Source organism: Struthio camelus, chromosome 2 (genome assembly GCF_040807025.1).
Source record: "Struthio camelus isolate bStrCam1 chromosome 2, bStrCam1.hap1, whole genome shotgun sequence".
Lineage (NCBI taxonomy): Eukaryota > Metazoa > Chordata > Aves > Struthioniformes > Struthionidae > Struthio > Struthio camelus.
The window spans coordinates 73,147,019-73,161,452 of NC_090943.1; positions in this window are offsets into that span (position 1 = coordinate 73,147,019).

The following is a 14,434-nucleotide window of genomic DNA, read 5'->3' on the forward strand; positions in this document are numbered from 1 at the left end:
TGAGCATAGCATTTTTTAGAATAAAATTCAAAATTATTCCCAAATCAAGTTCTCAATAGTGCACCTGCACTCATTAGAAAATGCCATTTCAAAAGTGTCAAAAAATAATTTATAGTTGTATAGTATTAGATAGGTGTGTACTCTATGCATTATATAATGTGCATATATATAAATACATATATATGCACATACAGAGATACAGAGGAAGTAGCAGCATGAAGTTTGCACTGAAGTTTTCAGGAGATTGTCTTTTATTATTTTGATCACTGAGAAATGTTACTAAGAACTTCTTACAAACGTGTAGCTCCCTGGGAACAGAACATTTCAAAGGCTATTTTGTGAACTTGTGTTTTCAAATTTCCAAAGTGTTTTGTACTTTGAAAGAGATTTAATTACAGTTATATTTACTAGCCTGCAATGCTTTATTTGTTGAATGAAACCACGAAAACATTCAGTCAGTTGTTTAATCCTTCTAATGATCAAAAATATTGAAGGTTTGTTCTCCAGCCTACTATGCATTTTGGATGTATATTCATTATATATACATACATCTATATGCACACATACACAAATCAAGAAATTATAGCCTCTGCAGTATCTTTCAATCTTTTAATCTCTGGCAAAGAGTAGATTATGAATAACATCACTATCAATTCAGACTGTTATAACATTCCCACTGTTACAAATATGTTAACAGTCTCTTCTCCCTAAGAAGAAGAAAAAAAATTGAGGATGCGCTTCTAAAGATCCTTTGTGACCTAGACAGACACATCCAGGTACCTCCAGAGATCAATGTCTATTGATGTCAGAGGCACCTCCGACAGCAAACTCCTGGCAGACTAGCTAGTACCAGTAGAACACTATGGGAGGTGTTAATAAGCATGGTGTCCTCAATCCCTAAGCTGCAGGAAGAACTGTGGACTGGGAGCTCTTTCTGGATAACTTTGTTTCACATTGTCTGCTTCCTCACCTCTCTGCCCAAGATACCTCTCAAAGTTTTCAGGGAGGGAAGTTTCCACAGCAAGAATCAAACAGGTGATAGGAGGCTGCTCTTTCTCTGAATGTGAGATTTCTTGCCTTCCAGCTCATGAAAGAGGAATAGGTAACAAGGGGCTGAAGGACTCGACAAAGAACACTAAATGTCTGAAACAGCAAGGAGTTACAATACATGGCATTTCTTCCTCTCAAGTTAACAGTCTGTTGCAGCCACAGGGCTTTTCTCATCAGATGAGCTTACTTGCTTTAGCACTGCTTTTGGATCTCCAGGCCAGAAATACCTAGGAAAGTATCTACTAATTACCTGATAAATGTGTTTGTTCATGTCTGAAGTGCAGCTTATTTGATTGCCAGTGCCCTTCCTATTTTCCTCTAAGGGGTGGGTTTAGTGGAGAATTCTTCCAAAGAGCTTGCTTTTCATGTCAGTAATTATGTGCTTTGCTTGCTTGGAAGGGTTATTAACTCATCTGCCAATAGCAGCAAACAAAAAAAAATTACTCTCAAGGGAGATTCGTATCTAAAATAAAATAGAAGCAAGTAATTTTGGATTTGGGCTTTAGACTTCAAAATTCACTTACGGCTAGCAGTGATGCTTGTTAGAAGGTAAAAGCAGGTCTGTATTACTGGAAGTGCTCTTTAGGAGCATAAACTTACAAGGCCAGGTCTCTAACCAGCACTGTACTTGGGAGTCAGCAGATTCTAAACTCATACAAACAATATCTTGACTTTTCTTGTTTATTTGATTATCAAGAGGGCAAACTCAGTTCCCCTTGGCAGCTGCTTCTACACCTGAGCTTCCTGTGACTAGCTCGGTCCTACAACAGAAGTCCAATATCCAAGCCCAGATGTCCCTTTATGTTTTGCAGATTCACAAGAACTGCTATGAGCCTGCAGGAGGCATGTTACGGTCAGCGTCTTACTAGGCCTCCCAGGCTTTGGGATACTGCTAAATACATTCTAAGCGTTAACTTCAATTTAAACATCTCTGACGTTACAAATACATACATATACAAAATACACAGTACAAATTAAAGAGAAGTTTAAACTGCAGATCAAGAAACACAACAGATTTTGCAGCAACACCACTAGTTGGCATTCTGTGCATCTTAGTACTTACGAACATAACTAGCTGAAATAAGGCTATTAATTAAAATGGAAAACAGCTTATCAGCTTCTAAGTTCAGTTGTTCATGCGGACCTAACCGGGCTATAATCACGATGAAAGGACTATCTGCCCAAGCTGCACGTAGTTTTACTCTATCATAGCCACAGAAAAAGGGACACACGAATTCAACTCACAAAGACCTAAAAAAGGTCAGCAGTCCATTTAAGAGATGATCTTTAAATTCAGAACCACCTTCTCCCACCATAATCTGAAATAGCCCATGCCTACAGACTTACAGGACAATCAGCAAGTGGTACCTAGCTGCTTGGATTGCATCTGTTCACTTGTACGACCAGTGGGTCAAGATCTGTGTGAACAGGGAGTTCGGTGGGATTTTTGTTGAAGACAGAATTTCGCCGATTACTATAATTCAGCTTACAGAAAGGTCCTGTTTTTCTGTTATGTCACAATGCTTACCGTTCAATAGGCACCTTCTTATACATTTTACAAATACAGAAAGGAAATAAGCAAAACAAAGAGTCCCACACAACTACACTTACTCAGAAATTGAAAGTTTTATTCCTTGGAAATTTTTTTTTTTTAATTATCTTCCTAATCAGAAGGAAGAAGCCAGATTTAGAGATCCTGTATGCAACTGAAATCCTGAATTCTTCGATTCATGTTTAGGGAAGCATGCCGTTACAAAAACGTAAAACCCATTTCAATATAGTAGCAATTAGCAATTTTGATAGCACTGTAATAGATAAAAACATTTTAACAAGTATATATTGCATACAAAATATAATACTGCTAACATTTATCATTAGCATGTGGATGAAGGACAGTAAGTTAGAGCATACAGATTTACAGACAGTTACATAGGTTCATTCGGAAAGGTCCTTCACCAAAAGGCTTTTAAAGAATCTAAAATACTATGGGATGTTATGCATATGCACACACAGAGCTGTGCAACTAAAACACAGGTAACGGAGTAGATTTCACTGTCTCAAGCAGTTGTACATTAATTCTCACAGGCAGCTGTGCCATGGACTGTGTTACATGATGTAAAAATTCTGGAAAAGGAATGAGGTGACAAAATTTATTGTTGCTCATCAGGGCTGACTGTTAAGCACTGCAGACAAACCTCGTTATACTGAATGATAAAATGGCAGATGAAATTCAATAGAGATTAACATTAAAAAGTGGCGTGGGGGAGAACCGTCCTCATTTACGCACACAGGGATGGATGGTCTCTTGACTTCCTCTTACCACCCAGATACAAAATCTTGGGGTTACATCAGTAATGCCAGGAAAAAAGTCAACTCGGTGGTAAAAAACAGTTTGTGAACCAGTAAAATATAAACAGACTGAGACTCTTCAGATTTTAAAGAGATGACTGAACGGGATATGAGAGAGCTATAAAATCGAAAGTGGGAGAAGATGAACTGAGAAGAGCTGTTCTTCATTTCCCGGAAATGCAGGAACTAGGGGCAGGAAGTGAGACTAGTAGATTGCAAATTCAAAACAACAAGAGCATCAAAGAAAGGGATTTCTTCAAACTACCCATAGTTAAGTTGTGTGGCTTTTTGCCAGAAGATACTGTAGCTCCTAAAATTCACATAGATGCAAAAAACAGTTGAACAAATTCATGGAAGATAACACCACCACTGAGTATTACTGAGACCATCACTTGTGTATTTTGTGCATTTAGGAAGCTCCTGCGCCATAAGTTGCTGGCTACTGGGAGAATATATTTAATAAGCAACATCATATTCCTTCTTCTTTATGCTCCATCTGTTGTGAACTTACATTCTCAAATTAAAACCAAATGAGCCAAACCACAGAGCCGAAGTGAAACACAGCACTTAAAGGAACCAGCTTTGGCTGTCAAGGCTATCAAATCCACTGATATTGATACATACACAAAATGCATGCAGCCACTGGAACGCATACAATTCCTTCACAAAGCTGAACAAGTCCAATTTTGAAATGCATTTTATTTCTAGATTCCAGTACTCTTACTTGTCCCTAAGGTTAAAAATTTCATTTTCCATCTGAAGCTGCTCCAAGAAAGTTTACCATGTTTTTTCAACCATCCGTCTCTTAAAAAAAAGATCTTTTGTCCCCTAAGTTGCTCCCTCCTCTTCCCTTCATCCCCAACAAACAGAGGACAACCAGTCATATCTCCTTCCAGCCCTTGTTTTGCTAGTTTAAAAAAGCTGAGCTGTTTGTGAAACTAAACTTTTGGACTTAAATGAAGCTAATTTAAAAAAATGCATAAAATAATGATAGAGTGAGCAACATTTCATTTTGACGACAGTGCCTTTTCCAATGATGAGCTGCTTCAGACTGCATACTTTAAGTTGATTAAAGACTGGCTGCACTAACACCACTTCTAGGGAACCTCTAAATCTGTATCACCCAGATAAAAACATCAGTGGAACCAATTTCATCAGTGAAAAAAGGACAGCATTTTCAGTCGATTCTTTGGTTGATTACATTTGTTAACTTGTCTTGGGAGTTAATTTCTGGCACCAAAAATAGAAACAAAAGAATAATAAAAAAGAAAACGGGAATATGGAAGCAAGAGAAATAGTAATAAAAATGGCATCACAAAAGCATTCCCTGAATTCAAAATGGATTAGTAACCAGTTAGATAATAAAGTGATGAAAAGCAGTTATAAAGAGCTGTATAAAATGGAATGCACAAGTAGTTAATTCATTAAGAGGGCTGCTGAAAACTAACATGTTCCTGAGTCCAGAAATCATAGTATGGGTCATATATAATACAACAGATGTAAAATACATCTGTCTGTGTGCAGTCCTGGAGATGACTTAGCTTTTCATCTCCTTGTTTCAGTATCTTTATGTCCTGTTCAGCATGCAACTTTTTCACTACATGAAAAATGCAGACATGTTTAGATACTAGCAAGTACTAGCAGTAAGTTCAGTGTTCTGCATATATCTGTAAGCCTATGGATATATATATATATATTATTTTATCAGGAGGGACGCTTCCATCTTTAACATCCATCTGATCCAGCTAGATACCACTCCCTCCATCAGCACATACAATGCAGCCTCATCTAAGCAAAACATGTTATATTTCAGTATAAATTCACAGAGGACAAGCAACGATAGCAGATTCATGCATCAACTTTTTTTTTTTTTAAATCATCTCACTGTAAGTATCCTCACACATCCAGAAAGAAAAAAAATGGATGAAGTAGAAGTGAAACAAAAGTATGGCAATGTCTAACACATCTTAGTAACATAGAAGTAAATCTGTGTTTCTCAGTGGACTAAACTCACGCCAACTCTCAAATACCCTAATCTGACTATAAATTTACCTTTCCTACACCTTATCACTCCCTCTATTAGTTTTTTCTCTAACTAGATTGCCAATAACTTTGTTGGCTGCAAACACCAAAGTATGAAATTCAATTAAGTGCGTGCTTATTGCTAGGAGTATTGCAAAGAGCTGCTTGTCCTATAGGTATGTATTTTCAATAAGATAGTGCAATTTGATGTGGCTGTCTTATTTAGAAGATGCACAATTTAGCCATGGAAGTAAAGTAGTGCTGGCTGATTGGAAATATTTACATCTATGTTATTTTGCTGTGTTATCCGAATCACAGCAGGTGTCTCGCAGCACCCTACCAGGCATGTGCTGTCTTGTTAGGGGGCAGGCCAGGACTGAAGGTGGCGAGTGAGGTGCTACCTCACAAGAGCGCAGACCTTAAGTAATCAAGTTGCACACTGTAGGACTCCTGTCATTGCAGTAACTTGGAGTCTTTCAGATTCTGGAAAAAAGGGGGACAAAGGATACCCTGAGAAATACAAGACTAACCACTGCACTGTTCCCACTAATAACCCTTGCCCCAATCTCACGCTCCTTCCCAAGATGAGATAGGGAGAAAGCCAGACAACTTCTCTCTGAAGCATTACGGAGGCAAGCGTAAGCAACGCTACAACCACTTCTTTGATGCTCAGACAACTACAAAGAAGTATGAGAAGCCATGGGCAACTGGTGGCGAGAGATGTTCAGGGTACCCTGGTACTGTTAAGAAACAGGCACACTCCTGCAAAGTACTTCTGTTCCCTTCCCTGTCTCTGTTCTCTACTCACTCTTGCTTTCCCTTCAGTTAATCGCCCCCTAAAATAAAACAAAAGATGAGGCTTTCTTTCTTTACTGTAGAGCCAGAATGATCCTCAAATACTGCAAGAGTGGGTGTCCAATGCTTCTTCTCACATCATTTGTCTGATCCTGCCTTCCTTGGTAAGGAAGGATATTTATCCCATGGTGACTAGAACAATCTCAGGCTTAGCTGGCGCCTATCGCTATATCAAACATAGCAAGTACTGTTAACTAGAAGTGATGCTTAATTGCATGCTACATAAAACTGAAGCAACGCATTAACTTATTTCAGCTGAAAGGCTTGTCTTCACCCAGTACAGTCTGAGATGAACAATGGAGAGAAGGTGAAATATCCAATACCATTCCCCCCCCCCCTTCCCTCCCATGTTTTTCACAGTGGACTTTGAATCTCTTAGTGAAATGAAACAAGACCTACTGCACCTGGCCAAGAATGTTTACCCTCCACCCAGAAGGTCATCTTAAGACAACCGTTAAGAAAAGGTGAGCATAAAAAATTGGCATTCAAGTAGCAGACTAAACCCCATGTGAATCTGGAGCTTATTTCAGCTGCCCAAACACAGGTGGCCAGTGCCATTTCATATGTCCTAAGGAATTCCACTATACTTCCAGGTATAACCCCAGAGGCCATTGGGTCCTGGGTCATCATATATGTGCGCTATGTACAGATGTCCTGGATACCCTACAGCATCCCAGATGGTTCTAGTCAGTACAGTCCATGGAGGCTACAGCGCAAAACTGTTCACCAGAAGTAGATCTCCCCTCTACTTCAGCTGAGGGGATCTTCATTGCGCTGACTGTACTGACTTGAGGTTTCATTCAATTGCCCAAAAACAGGCATCTGTTGTCATTATAGACAGAGTACAAGTATTATCCCAGCCTGGTTTTCTGCTGCCTTTCCAGAAAGATGCAACTCTATTTAGGACCTGTGCCATATCTGCCTTGTATATATACACCTCAGATAACAAACTGGTCTCAAATAGCACTAGATGCCCATGTTTAGGCACCTGAAATGAGCCAGAGGTCTCCACTGACAAGAATCCAGATACCTATCTCAATTGTAGACTCTTAAATGGAAAGATCTAAATGTGAACTGACAGAAGCAGCCCACCCAAAATGTTGTCATGACTGTTTACTTAAACTATTAGGAATAGTTAGCTCCTTAAACTATTAAGGAATGCCTAAGACATAACTGGCAAAATTGCTATCTTACAAAGCAAGTCATTTATCGAATGAGTAACTATTATCTAACGAAAAGCTAACTAAAGAAAAACAGGTCCTGGTACACAGGTCAAATATATTATCATTGCCAAGCCAGCATTAAAAGACAGTTGACTCAAATTCCATACTGCTTCACAACTCACAAAGTAAGACCAACGAGACTTTGCTGATACACAGGGTAAGGTTTCTTTCACATGTAGAGTATGTGGGGGCGCAGGGGGAGAGGAAACAGAACCTATCAAATTACAGAGAATATACAGCAAGTTTATGCCACTGGACCAGTGCAAAACATTTAAGTTTTGGGAGAAAACACACAGCCACTGGGTGGAAAAATGCAAGATCCCAGTAGGGAATGTTCAGCACCATTGCCTCACTTTCTTAAATTACTGAAATTTTGAAAGTAAAGTGATGCGTCGCATGACATGCGATCATTACAGCGTTTGGGGTAAGACCCATAGAAACACTGCGCAGTCAGAAAAGGGATGACAAGCTTTCCAGTTTCATTCTGAGAAGCTGGAACATACATTGCTACAAGTACAGAGACTGGTGCCCAGTTGCTTCACGTGAAGCTTCACTGATGTCCTGACTGACTTTTATCATTCCACTTTTCAAACAAGCACAGCCAAGCACTGTGACGAACAAGGACATGATGGATAGGAAAACAGACTGAAAGCGCACAATACCAAGATCCACAAATATCTTTATAAGCAAATAAGCATATAATGAGCATCTCCACTGCAATTACAGCGGCTACTGAAGAGATATCCAAGAAGATGTTGCGCTATCTAGCGCCAACACCAGAACCAGTCTGGACACAGCATCATGAAGCAGCTTGCAAGTGATTTTCCGAGCTCCTTAAGCAGGTTTTGAGCCTGCTCAAGGCAGCGGAGGATATGCTGCTACCCAGTTAATTTACTGAGTTGATGCCACAGTTATCTTCCACAGCTGATGCCACAATTATCGTATGTATTCCACATACATCTCATGTATTGCCACTGGCTCCACTTTTAAATGCCATTAACAAGTTTCAACTTATTGATTAAAAATGTCAAGGTTTATAAGTGCCAGAGATCAGATGAGATAAGTTTACATGTGTGATTTGAAACTTAAGAGTCCACTCATTTAACACATAGTTGGACGGACTTAACATCTAACACAGTTTATATATATATATCCTCAAAAATGCAAGCTATGAATTTTATGCTGATTTCAAATTGCTTAACTTCTGGAAGTAACAAACTGCTCTTAACATAAAAGATGCATAGATTCTTTTTATCACCAAATTTAACAAAAACTTTGCTATTGACATGAAGTGAAACAGAATCCAGTCCTTAGTGACTATTTACTGAATGGCACTTACAGGGTGAGCTGTGACCCAACACTACCTGGGAGAAGAGTTTTCAACTAAACTGAATTAGTTAAAATTAAACAGGTGTTCTATTAAATCATAGTTCCAAACTTCTGAAGTACTTCCATTCAGCTAGTAGCAGATACAGTTTCAATTAGACTTTCCAGCTTGACTGGCAAACTAATGAAGAGCTCAATCAAGCAGCCATGGTTCCATTTTGATAAGGAATTCCAGAATGTTTGCCTTATAAAACTATTTTGACTATTACTTTATTATTTTATATTACATCCTGACTTGAAATCATTCATTTAGCCATTGTAAGCATGAGCATAACTACTTTATTAGAATTTCTGTTCTGATTAACCATCAAAGCCCATGTTTCAATGCCAACAATCTGCATTTGTGGGAAACACGCTAAAGGACAAGCGGTTCTTAACTGTAGTTATTTTACTAGTGCATGTCTTGCCATAATTACTTTGTTGTTTTCAATGTAAGGAGGAAAGTTTGGTTACCACTTCATGATAGTTATCCCTGTTTTCAGAGTAGAACGTAAAGCCTGGTTTCCAATCTCCAGCATGACACATGGGCTGATTTTCAGACTTTGATAAACTTATCAACTACACTTTTATGCTTAAGGACAAGCTGAGCTCTTTTGAAAGTTTGGACCTCAAACCTTGATCCTGCACAGTGCTGGACTATACACACGATCTTTCCATGCTCTTTCTCTCTTCTGCTGCCTTCAAAATAATTCTTCCTTACCACTGCAAATTACACTTCCATACTCACACACACAGACCGTTATCCCTTCTGCTCATCTACTCTTTCTCTTTCCATGAGCCCTTTTACGTACCTCCCTTCCCAGCTCTTAAACTTTCTTCTGGTTTTCCTTCCTAAGCGGAAGTTCAAAGACTAAGAGCTTTAGTGCTATCTGGATGAGCGTGAAATTCTAGTTGCTTATCCGAACTACACAAATCCTCTAAAGTCTTTTGAACTTTCCCATAGAAGGGAGCATACAAAATTTTATGCTTATCCAGGACACCTGCATTTTCCAACCTGAGATAGAAATTTATGAGGACAGCCTCTCTCCCAGGGCAGTACACGTACTCCAGTGAATGCAGAGACAAGAGTAGGAAAGCATTGATTTCTAATCCTGGATTTACTGCTGTTTTATTCTGAAAACTTTACGGGGCCATCATCCTGTCTCATCTTCTCTTTCTGCAAGATGAAAGAAATAAAATTACCTACCCATTGCAAAAAAGCTGTTGAGACTTTTAATTCATAATCCATTGCATATGCATTACTTCACTGACAGAAAATATTGCTGTTACCACTTAATGCATTTTAGCATCAGAAGTTCCAGACTGACCAGGGCATAAAAGGAGAACAGAGTTAAGTAAACATGTTACATTATGTTAGCAGCAGCAAAAACTTTGACAGCATTAGGTATGCATGTATTTCGTTCTATTCACCTCTAAGTTCTAACATCATTAAGTGACATTCACGTTTCCTTCTATGACTTTGCACGCTAAACCAAATCTTTGAGATGACTATGCCTTTTAGTCCTAAGATGTCCTCCTATTCCTCAGGAAGTAGCATCCACAGAATGGCTGAACACTCCAGTTTAAGCCATCATTTCTACAGTTACTACCTTCAGCAAAAGTAGGAATCTGAGAATGGCATTAAAGAACGTTACTGCAATGCAAGGACAAACGGTATGAGTATTGTCCCACAGGAATGGGATGACAGAGACAGCAAGCCTTTTGCCCTTCTTGTGGTACCCGTAACAGGCACCTTAGCTGAGTTTCTTGCAGTGTCTCTGGTTATGTGACAATACCATCAGAAACATCTACACTTCAGACCTGTGGTTCTGATAACAGTGCAACAGAGACACAGTAAAAAAATGAAGTGGCATTATCAACATTAAATGTCATAACACCTGACAGCTTCATGCAAATGAGGACCTTACTAAGCAAAAAAGGAAAAGAAAGAATCCAGGTTTTTCTTTAAAGTGAATTCAGAATGAAAATAACAACGGGTCCAGGCTGGAATGTAGCAATTCAATGCATGTGACACACACAAGCACAAATTAGCTTTTCTCAGTGCCCCTGGTTTTTCCTTTTCCTTCCCCTTTGAAGGGGGCCTTTTTTTGGTCAGGGAGGGAAATTTACCCATTTCAACATGTGTATGCTTTTTGTGTATGGTGCAACAGCTGGTATTTGTTATGTTACCCTTTCTTCAGCAGTTATGAAGGGAGGGAAAGAGCAAGGAAGGAAGGAGGGCAGAGAGACAGAGCTGCACGCTCGACTGACTTCCAGCGCAGAAGAGGACCAGCACTTCTGGGTCTCCACCTCTCTCCCTTTCTGTCAGAAAGGCAGCAAAGGGGCTTTCAGACCCAAATGGAGCAAGTCAGAGCATCCCTGCCCTGTTGTCATAGCAGGCTTAGCAGGTCTTTCTGAGGTGGTTTCCAGCTTTCCTATCCTCTTACCTTGTCAGAAGGTTGCCCTCATTTACAAAGGTGCACAGTATTTTGAAAGAATTAGGCAATAAAACAACTCCATCTTGTAAAAGAGAGACAGAGAAGGGGAAGGGGCGAAGTGAAGCGTCAGGAGCTCCAGAGCAACTGGACAAGAACAACGTACACCAAGAAAAACAGCAGACAGAGCGCCTGTTCCTGTGAGGCAGGAGCAACAAGTAATGATATTTGACAAATATTTACTGCCAAAGAAAAGCAGCAAGAGGAGCAAAAGGAGATTATGACAACATATGAAGGCAGAGGATTAGGCGATACCAGCAAAAGAGAGGTCACTCCTACAGACAAATTTGTATGTTCCACATCAGGAAAAAAATCCTTTAGTCCTTAAAAAAAGGTTGGGAACGTCATGTCCGTAACATGGCATCTCTCTAGACCATCTTTCACCTTTCTTGCTGATCTGGGCAAGGAGTAAAATACACATAGGAACACTCCATTCATTCGCTGGCTAATTGCCAAGGCAAAGACTCTATTCTTTCCCTGCTCCTACTGGCCCTCTCCTATCCACCTGTGGACAGTGCATAGCAGGTACATAGTGAGCTTGTAAATTAAATTCTTCCCAATAGAAAAAGAGCAACTTTACAGGGGAAAAAAAAACTGCAAAGAAAAAGAGATGGCACTGCAGGCCTAATCCTGAGTCCTACTAGCATGAAGATTTCTCTCAGTCACCAAAAGTCAGAAACTTGCAGTTATTTGACGTATGCATAAAACGGACAAGTGTTGTTTTTGTCCATTACGACGTGCAATAAGGAAGAGATAAATTGCTTATTTTTAGAGGGGCCTGCAGTTTGTTTAGCAGTTACATTGTTCCAACTTTAATGTTTAACCTATACATTTAGCAAAGTTAGCAAAAAAAGGTCAGCAATTAGATAGATAAAGACAAGTGCATCAGTTTGACTATGTAGTAGAGTTTAGAAGAGGAGTACCACCACATAAGACTTCTGGAGTAACCTGACCTGCAGTACGAAGATGATGCAAGGAAAGAACTACGCAATTCGCCATTGTGCAGGAACAGAGAATTCCTCCACACAAGGGCAGATCTGAGTGAGAGGGTACCCACTGAGGTATTTATGGCATTGGTTACCCACATTTCACTCATACGTATATAAACTTCTGCTGTCATCAATGGTCTGCCACCTGGTCTCTCCTGATGAGAAGAACACACCAAAACTCCTAACTGAGGGCAACACTGTCTTAAGCTACTTCCTCTTGTTTTCCCTGCTGGTCTACAGAGAAAAAAAAAAATTATATTCAGTGATTTCTAACAAGAAGTGGGAAATACTGTGATGTATGATGGTATGTATATGCAGCTTGAACGAGAAGCTCTTACCAAGGGAAAAATGGGGCAAGAACCACCCAAACCACAAACCCTAGTGATACCATGAAGGCACAGGGAGCCCAAATTCCAGGTGAGCTGCCAAGCAAAACAAATCCATTAATTTGACAAAAACTAGTATATTTCATTTCAGACTCCCCAGTGGACTTTCTCCCCATAGTCACTGGGCTTCAGTTACAAAGCTACTTTAACAGGAATTAATATTGCAAGGTAAGCAAGTAGCACACCTAAATAGATCTTAACTTGTAATACTGCTTTCTTTTTTTTTTTTTAAAAACTTTTTTTTAATTTTTTAATCACTTTCCTAATCCACAGGAAAAGCAATTTTTCTTAAGCCTTTCTAATTGTTGCTCCTCTTCTCATAGCTGATGAATCTTGGCTGGCAGCAAACACCATTATAACTCCTAAAAATAGGACTGCCAAGCCAGGGATGATGTCTGAGCTCCACTCAAACCAGTCAATTTGTTAATTAGTCAGAGGAACTTGATTTAACATGACAATGGCTGCCCTAGTCAAAAGTTTCAAAAGATTGTGTGTTACCAAATGACTCCTTTGGAAAGGATATTATCTTGCTCAGAAATGACAGTGGGATATTGGCAAGCTTTAAGTTCCCTGGGCAAGACTTCAGCAGTCCAGCTAGAGCTTTTTCTCCACTCTCAGCATCTACTTGGCCACAATACGATTCCACTTCTCCTGGAACACCAGCACCAGTGTAAACAAGGCACAGCCCCGACTAGAGGGGAGAAAATCATGAGCTAACTACATGTGGCTCTAAATTGCTGTACTCTGGCCTGAACATTGTATGAATCAAACATGTGAATCATGTGGACAAGAAGTTGACAGTAATCTGCAACTGTACAACATACCGCAGATCTGAAAATTAAGGAGGAAAGTCCTGGTATCTGCATTCAAAAATGTATTTGCAGCAATTTAACTTCTTTATTCTATTTGAAATAACTAGTTCTTAAAAAAAAAGCACATTATAAAGATGCTACCAAATCGCTGTACTCAGAAAAACAGAGCAGTTGCCATATACATGGTTTAAAATAATAAAATCATATTGGGACAAAAAAGTTTGTGGGAGAACATAAACGTGACCATGCATACATGAACACATAAGCCTGAAAACAAACAGATTTTGTAATAGGAATGTTACAGCTATTCTGCTGCTCTTACCTATACACTGTTTTAACTCATGAGAATACATGGAGAAAGCTACCACTCGTTGTAATAGGAATGAAAGAACTTTAATCCATTAATCAAACTTAATGAAAGACTGGGTAGTAACACACACAAGAGTTTATAAAAAGCTAATTTTGGCCTTCCCTGAAGTTTGGTCGTCACACCTCTTAACCATCTTCAGAATGTGTATTTTCTCATGAAATTGGTAAGACTAGCCGACTTGTACAAAAGCAGTTTTAGTGAACAAAAAACTGATCACACAGTAACGACTGCGCATATTCACAGAATCACAGAGTCGTTTAGGTTGGAAGGGACCTCTGGAGATCATCTAGTCCAACCTCCCTGCTCAAGCAGGGTCACCTAGAGCATATTTCCCAGGATCGCATCCAGACGGGTTTTGAATATCTCCAGGGAAGGAGACTCCATTCTGTATTAGTATTTTAATTATCCAAGGGTAAATTTGCCCCACCACTTGTTTTTTGGCAACTTAAAAGCAGCTTACACACCAACTGAATTTGAGAGATTGGATAATGTTGTTTTCTGAATGCTTTTTATTCTCA